This window comes from Phoca vitulina, unplaced genomic scaffold (assembly GCF_004348235.1).
Source record: "Phoca vitulina isolate PV1807 unplaced genomic scaffold, GSC_HSeal_1.0 scaffold71, whole genome shotgun sequence".
Taxonomy (NCBI): Eukaryota; Metazoa; Chordata; class Mammalia; order Carnivora; family Phocidae; genus Phoca; species Phoca vitulina.
In genome coordinates this window covers 2,999,836-3,008,322 of record NW_022589774.1, presented here as the reverse complement: position 1 = coordinate 3,008,322, position 8,487 = coordinate 2,999,836, and the positions used below count along the sequence as shown (strand labels likewise).

General features: G+C 38.1%; 1 pseudogene; it reads left to right on the top strand.

Annotated features, from left to right (window-relative positions):
* Positions 1-6,431: 6,431 nt before the first annotated feature.
* LOC116624932 lies at positions 6,432-7,434 on the top strand (annotated as a pseudogene).
* Positions 7,435-8,487: the final 1,053 nt, after the last annotated feature.

Below are 8,487 nucleotides of genomic sequence, written 5' to 3'. Positions count from 1 at the left end.
TAACAATATTTGTTCTTCCAGACATTTCTCCAAAGAAGACATACAAATGGCCAACAGACACATGAAAAAATGCTCAACATCACTCGGCATCAGGGAAATACAAATCAAAACCATGATGAGATACCACCTCACACTAGTCAGAATGGCTAAAATTAACAACTCAGGAAACAACAGATATTGGCGAGGATGTGGAGAAAGGGGAACACTCTTAGACTGTTGGTGGGAATGTAAATGGGTTCAGGCACTTTGGAAATCAGTATGGAGATTCCTCAAAAAGTTAAAAATAGAGCTATCCTATGACTCAGCAATTGCACTACTAGATATTTATCCAAAGGCTATAAGCATAGTGATTTGAAGGGGCACATGCACCCCAGTGTTTACAGCAGCAATGTCCACAATAACCAAATTATGGAAAGAGCCCAGATGTCCCTTGACAGATGAATGGATAAAGAAGATGTGGTATATATATACAATGGAATATTACTCAACCATCAAAAAGAGTGGAATCTTGCCATTTGCAGCATGAATGGACTAGAGGGTATTATGCTAAGCAAAATAAGTTAGTCAGAGAGAGACAGATACCATTTGATTTCACTCATATGTGGAATTTAAGAAACAAAAGAGATGAACATAGGGGAAGGGAAGGAAAAATAAAATAAGATGAAAATTGAGAGGAAGGCAAACCATAAGAGACATTGAACTGTAGTAAATAAACTGAGGGTTGCTGGAGGGGAGGCGGGGGTGAATGGGGTAATTGGATGATGAGCATTAAGGAGGGCATTTGATGTAATGAGCACTGGGTGTTATAAGCAGCTGATGAATCACTAAATTCTACCTCTGAAACTAAACAAAAAGATAAAATAAAATATAGGAGAAATAAATACACCACCAGCACAGATGGGGACGATTTTAAAAAAAGAGAGAGAGAGACCTCTGCTATAGCTTCCTGGAAAGATTAGTGGGGAGGGGGAGATTTTAGCTTCAAAGATAAACTCCTAGAATTCATGGTTTTTCCTCTTTCTCTTCTCATGAGGTGTCTCTCCCGTCACAAGTCCCTGAGCTGTTTAGTTGCATCAACCAGTTTTAAACAGTAAAAGGGAATGGCAAGGCATAAAGTGTATAACCAAAAACAAACAAACAAACAATGGTGTGCCAGACATTGTTCTCATTGCTTTACATTATTAATATGTTTACTCCTCATCACAACTAAGTGAAGCAGATGATATATCACATTTTACAGATATGTAGATTATATAAAATTACACACATATTGTTCTATATTATTCAGTTATTTTGCATTGCAAAGCAGTCATCCATTAAAAAAAAAAGGCCCTTCTTGTTTTACACAATTTACAGTCATAGCTAATCTCAAACCTTGGTGGGTTTAGGAGGATGTGAGGGAGGGGAGTCCTTGTCTTTGGCTAATTGAGTTAATTTCTGCCCTCTAAAGTGTCCAAAGTGTCCCCCTGACCCCCACCCCTTTCTCTTTTAATTTCTGAGGGAATAAATTCCATGTGTGAAGGTCGGCCATGTCCTTTTGCAGCTGGCCATACCCAGAAATACTGATTTGGCGTGTGATACCATGATTGAAATCACACTGAATCTTCCAACTTCCTATAATTCATGCTAAACATCTTGGTCTGCTTCTTTATCTGTTGATCTATCCATGATTTTCACCAGCAATATAGCTATGGTAGCAGGTCCCCAGAATGCTGTGTGTCTTATATTTGATGAAAATCTTTGGCTGATAGTGATAATAGGACTCTTAAAATAGTTATTGGTGGGGAGGGGGGCGGGGAGGGGTGGCGTCTGGGTGGCTCAGTCAGTTGAGCCTGATCTTGAGCTCAGGTCTTGAGCTCGGTGTCTTGAGTTTAAGCCCCGCATTGAGCCTACTCAGGCCCAGCGTGGAGCCTACTTAAAATAAATAAATAAATAAATAAATAAATAAATAAATAAATAAATAAAATACATCGTTTTTGAGTTATTTGAAACTGTATACAATAGAGTAATGAGGCCCAACTCTGTTTTTTATAATAACTAAGGATGTTTACTGTACCCCAAAAGCTTGTCAAAAGCTACAAGTGTTCCTTTAAGAATAATAATAACTAACACTTACATAATGCTTGCACTGTGCCAGGCCCTGTTCTAACTGCTGTATGTATATTACCAAATTTTAATCCTCACAATAACCTATGCAAGCAAAATTAGTTTAACTCGTTTCCTTCCTTCTATCATTTTCTTCTAATTCCAAGTCTTATGTGGATGCAGTAAGTAGTGAGACTTAATGTCACATGCTTATACTTGATTGCAAGGGAGGCTGTCAAGGCAGGCCCAGGCCTTTGCCTTGGGAGTTTGGACTCATCATGGAGAAAGTGAACACAATATGGAAGTGTGTTTAAAAGATTCCAGGTTACCATCAATATAAATAATGCCACTATGGAGACACAGGAGGAAAATCAGTAAAGTGGCATCACAGAAGCCAAGGGAAAAGTATGTTTCAAGTGCCACCAAAAGATCCAGTACTGTGAAGAGTGAAAAATACTCATTGGCTCTAGTGATATGGAGGTCACCGATGACCTTAGTGAGAACCATTTCAGCAGAGTGTTGGGAGGGGAAAGAGATGGATTGGACTGAGGAGAGAATAGGTTTGAGGAATTGAAAATAGTGACTGTAGACAATTCTTTAAAGGTCAGCAGTGAAGAAGGGGAGAAATATAGGATAGCAGTTGATAGAGTGGGAAGTGGGATCAGGGATTTTTTTTTTTTTTAATTTTAATGTGAAGGATTCAGTAGAGAGAAGATGATGAAGATATAAGATAGAAAAGGTATAATCAGTAACAGTAAGCTTCTGAGAAGGAGGCTGGGGATGGTATTCAGAGCACACTACTATTTCAAAAGGTGGAATAGATGAGAGAACAGTAGCAACTGTAAACAGGTCTTTGTGGTAGAAAGTCAAAGGAACTTCTTTAATTGACTTTGTCTTTTGGGAAGTGGGGCATAAAATTGAAATTGGGAGAATGAGGGTGTGTTGGTTGAAAGAAGAAGGTTTTAAATGGTAAAGTGTAGCAAGCAAGCTGACTCGAGCAGTATATCATGACTGTGAGGGAGTGCTGAGGGCTCTGGCTGGGTAGGAAATCTTTCAAGTATAGGTAGAAATGCCACTCTGGCCTATTTCACAATTTCCTTCAGCGTGGCTTAGCTGCCAAGATGCAGGCACAGAGGGAACAGATAGAGTATTTATCCAGGATTGGGTTTATGAAACAATAAAGGGTAGAGGGGCAAGGGAGTCTAAGATGTTGGTGAGAGAGTTACTAAATTGACAGACCACATAATCTAAACTGAATGACATGGGTAGTAAACATCATGGTGGTAATGGTGGTAGTGTTAACTAATAGGGACTTCAGTGACCTGAATGTCCCAGAGATACAGAAGGATGTTTGAGGTGGACAATGGTAGAATAATCAAACTGGAAAGATAGAAGTTTCGGGTCAAAAGTAGATGTGGTAAGCAGCCTCTAAGAAAGTTCCCAATGATCCCTGCATCCACTCTTGTGCTCTTTCACTTCCTCACTCTGAGGGTCTGCCATGTTGTGAGCTTCCCCAGGGAGAGGCCCACCTGGCAAGGACTAACGGATGCTTCTGGCCAACGGTCTGTGAGGAATTAAATCTTGCCCAAAACCATGTGAGGGGGCTTAGAGGCAGATCCGCTGCCATTTGAACCTTTGGATGAAACTGCAGTCCCAGCCCATAGCTTGATTGCAGTCTCATGAGAAACCTAGTACGAAAGGCGCCCAACTAAGCTCCCTGGATTCCTGGCCCACGTAAATTGTGAGATAATAAATATTGGTTGTTTTAAGCTACTAAATTGTGAGGTAATTTGTTATGCAACTGTAAGTAACTAGGCAGGATTATCACAGCACGAATTAGATGCAAACATCTTTTGTTTAAAGGGAAAATAAGATCTTTTTCATAAAAGTCATGTTAGAATTGGATTAGAGTAACATTTTATGGGTTCCAATACTAGTGATAAACTGAAGTAGTCAACTGGAAAAGAAAATGTCAAAGGATCTTTTGAGAAGGCTGAAAACAACTGAAATATCCCCTTACCTTAACTTAATAGCACCCATCTCCAAGGTGCCATGCTGGAAAATAATGCTGACAGTTCATATATTTCCTATAATGATTATACCTACTCTGGATCATTCTCCTTTAGCTCCAAAATGAAATAAAAGTGAGTAAAAAAAAAGAATCTATGTTTTAACATACGAAATAAAGTGTGTATTATTTTTTGCCAATCTTACTTAATCAGAATTTGACTCATTAAGGGATATTTATTGTTTTCCTCACTACTGTATCCCCAGAACCTAGGGCAATTCATGCACCTATTTAAGCTTTTATTCCTCCAGACTGTTCACAGAATAAAGTCTAAACTCTTCAGCATTACAACACAACTTTTATTGACCTGGCCTTTGTGTGGTTTTCCACCCTCCCACCCCCCAGTTTGCTTGGGTGGCCACAGTGTAAAATCATTGTACTCATTGCTTGGTTTTCAGTTCTGTCTTTGCTTTTGGTCCCTGAACATTTATTTACATTTCACTTGATAGCTACTCACTATATATATAAAAGGATATATATAAAATTATTTATTTGTTTTATCCAGTGTTTTTTGATATATGTAGTAAGAGATTTTTAAAATTTCTCTTTGAAATATTGCCCAAATCCAAAGTCCTACTACATCCATTTCCATCTCTCTCTATATTAAACATTTCTGTGTAATTGTGCTCCAAGTGAAATTCTTTTAATTCAGCAAAAGAGGTATTTTGTTTTGTTTTTATCTGATCTAAAAGTTTCTTTTAATAGGCAAATTTATTCCATTTATATTTATTGTGATTACTGATATATTTGGGTATGTTTATGCCACTTTTAATGTATTTTATGTCTACCATATTTATTCTTTACATCTTTTTTTCCTCTTTTCATGGCATATTTTAGTTTGATTGCATTTTCTTTATCCCCATTCCTATTTCCTTTTGTTGATTTGAAAGTTGTAAATTTTTCTTTCTTTTTTTTTTAAAGATTTTATTTATTTCTTTATTTGACAGAGAGAGAGAGCACAATCAGGGGGAGCAGCAGAGGGAGAAGAAGAAGCAGGCTCCCTGCTGAGCAGAGAGCCCGATGAAGGGCTTGATCCCAGGACCCTGAGATCATGACCTGAGCTGAAGGCAGACACTTAACTGACTGAGCCACCGAGGCACCCCAAGAGTTGTAAATATTTCTAACAAAGTCTAAAATTTAACAGATTCTTGCTATGTCTAAATAAAGACTTTAGAATACTTCAATTTCCAATATTCATTTCACTGTAGTCAAGTATTTCAGTGTCACCATGTTGTTAGCACTCTTCCAATTTATCTGTTAATGTCCTCATTATTTTTAGGAGTCGATATTTATTGAAGTTTACTAACACGTTTTTACCAGTTTCTCTGTTTACCATTGTATCGTGTGCTCCACATCTCTCTTTAGCTCATTTTCTTTTCTGCTGTAGTATATTCTTAATCATTTCTTTCAGCAAATGTCTATCAGTTTTATCCTTTCTGTATCTGAAAATGCCTTATTTTATCCTCCTTTTAAAGTTAATAGTTCAGATGGATAGGAAAATAATTCAAATATATAGAACAGTTGAAAGACTTTTACAGTAAACACCTATATCCTAACCACCTAGATTCTATATTTGTTAACATTGTGCAGTATTTGTTTTATCCTACAACCACTTATCTATTTCTCCATCTTATTTTTTGATGCATTTCAAAATAAGTTGTAGACATCCATATACCTCATCCTTAAATGCTTAGACTGAATATGATTAGCTAGGATTCAATATGTGTTTAGAATTCCTTTTTTGAAATAAAATATATACTGCATAAAACTCAAATGTATCATTTTATGAGTTGTGACAAATACATGTACCTGTATAACCTATACTCTTATCAAGACATAGAATGGTGCCATACTCCAGAAAGTTCCATCATGCCCCTTCGCAGGCAATCTCCAGAATCCCCCTTAAGAGAAAAACACTGTTCTGATTTCTTTTTCACCATAATTTCATCTGCTTGTTCTAGAATTTTGTATGAATGAAATCATACACCATGTTTTCTTTTGTCTAAAGCCTTTTCATTCAGCAATGTTTTTGAGACTCATCCATTTATCTGTAGTTTGTCTCATTTTATTAGTGAATAGTATTCTACGGTATGAGTGTACCTATTCTGCCAGTGATGGACACATGCTGTTTTTAGGTTTTATCTATTATGAATGAAGTTGATATGAACAAATCTTTTTGTGGACATATATGGAATTTCTGGGTTCTGGAGTAGGTGAATGTTTAGTATGATAAGAAACTGTCAAACTAGGCGGTCCTCTTTTCATGCCTGGAGCAGCCATGGCTCATGGTCCCAAGAATCATCTGAAGCATGTAGCAGATTCAAAGCATTGGAAGCTGGATAAACTGGCCAGTGTGTTTGCCCCCCCATCCACTTACTAATCCCCATAAGTTGAGAGAATGTCTCCCTCTCATCTTTTCCTAAGGAACAGACTTAAGTATGCCCAAACAGGAGATTAAGTAAAGAAGATCTGTATGCAGCATTTTCTTAAGATTGATGGCAAGGTCCAAACTGTTATAACCTCCCCTGCTGGTTTTAGGGATGTCATCAGCACTGACAAGACTGGGGAGAATTTCCTTCTGATCTGTGATACCAAGGGTTGCTTTGCTCTTCAGATTATACCTGAGGAGCTTAAGTATAAGTTGTACAAAGTGAGAAAGATCTTTTTTTTTTTTTTTAAGATTTTATTTATTTATTTGACAGAGAGAGAGAGCATGAGCAGGAGGAGCAGGCAGAGGGAGAGAGAGAAGCAGGCTCCCCACTGAGTAAGGAGCCCAATGCAGGGCTCCATCCCAGGACCCTGGGATCATGACCTGAGCCAAAGACAGAGGCTTAACCGACTGAGCCACCCAGGCACCCCACAAAGTGAGAAAGATCTTTGTGGGAACAAAAGGAATCCCCCATCTGGTGACCCATGATGCTCACGCCATCTGCTATCCTGATCCCCTCATCAAAGTGCATGACACCATTCAGATTGATTTGGAGACTAGAAAGATTACTGATTTCACCAAGTTTGACACCGGTAATCTGTGTATGGTGACCTGAGGTGCTAACCTGGGAAGAATTGGTGTGATCACCAATTGAGAAAGATACCTTTGTTCTCTTGACGTAGTTCACATGAAAGATGCCAATGGCAACAGCTTTGCCACCTGGCTCTCCAACATTTTTGTTATTGGCAAAGGCAACAAGCCATGGATTTCTCTTCCCCATGGAAAGGTTATCTACCTCATCATTGATGAAGAGAGAGACAAGAGACTGGTGGCCAAACAGAGCAGTGGGTAAAAAGTCTCTGTGTGATGTGATTGGAAATCCTTAACTAAAGACAATACAGCATGATAACAACAACAAAAGAAGAAACTGCCAGGCTATTTTCCAAAGTGGTTTTTATTATTTTACATTTCCACAACAATGTATGAGAGTTCTGATGGCTCCACATCCTTGCCAACGTGTTGTGTTGTCAGTCTTTTTGATTTTAGCCATTCTGTTGGGTATATATGAGAATTCATCATGTATTCCATTGTTTCTGACTCTCTTGTTCATGTTGAGATCTCTAATGGCAGTGTCATTTTCATTTTTTGTAGCTAATCTATTTTTTCCTATTATAGTTTTTAAGATTATCTTTTCCTTTTATGTTCTGAAGTTTCACTGCAATATGTCTGGATTTGTTTGTTTCCCTTTATGCCGCCTTTTTAGTTTGAGAATTTAATTTTGGAAAACTCAATTTGGTGTAATTTGTAATTATGTCTGTATGCTCACTGTTGGGGGGAATTGTTATCAGTTGGACCTTAAGGTGTACTGTTTGGTATAAGTTTTTCCTATGGGGGCAGTTTATTATTGGTTTCTGACAGGGCTATGTGAGATTTCTATATAAATTTCTGGCACAGAATTGCCACACTGTGAGGGCATCTGGGAGAATTCCACCCCAAATATGTGGAATGTCTTGTCTAGGGGTTCTGATTTCTGAAGGTCAACTGTTTCTACCCGTGTTCTGGGAAAGCTGAGAGCTAGGGCTGGTAGGTCCTAATTTTCCAAGCTTCTGGTTTCACCAGAAATCCAGTTCCAGTTTCCTCACTATGCACAGAGCCTGTGTCCTCAGCTTATACCATCACACAAATACTAAAACTGCAGCCTTAAGGTGCATTTCTTTTTGGGTTACAAGCCTCCCCCACCTCCCTTAGATTCCCACTAAGTGCTGTGGATTCCTTCCTATTTTTGACTTCTGAAATTTTCCCCTTTTTGCTTTTGAGCTTGGCAATATATTAAAGATATGTTTAAAAACATTTTTTCCCTGTCATTTCTATGTTTAGTGTAGAAAGGCAGTACTCACCTCTCTTT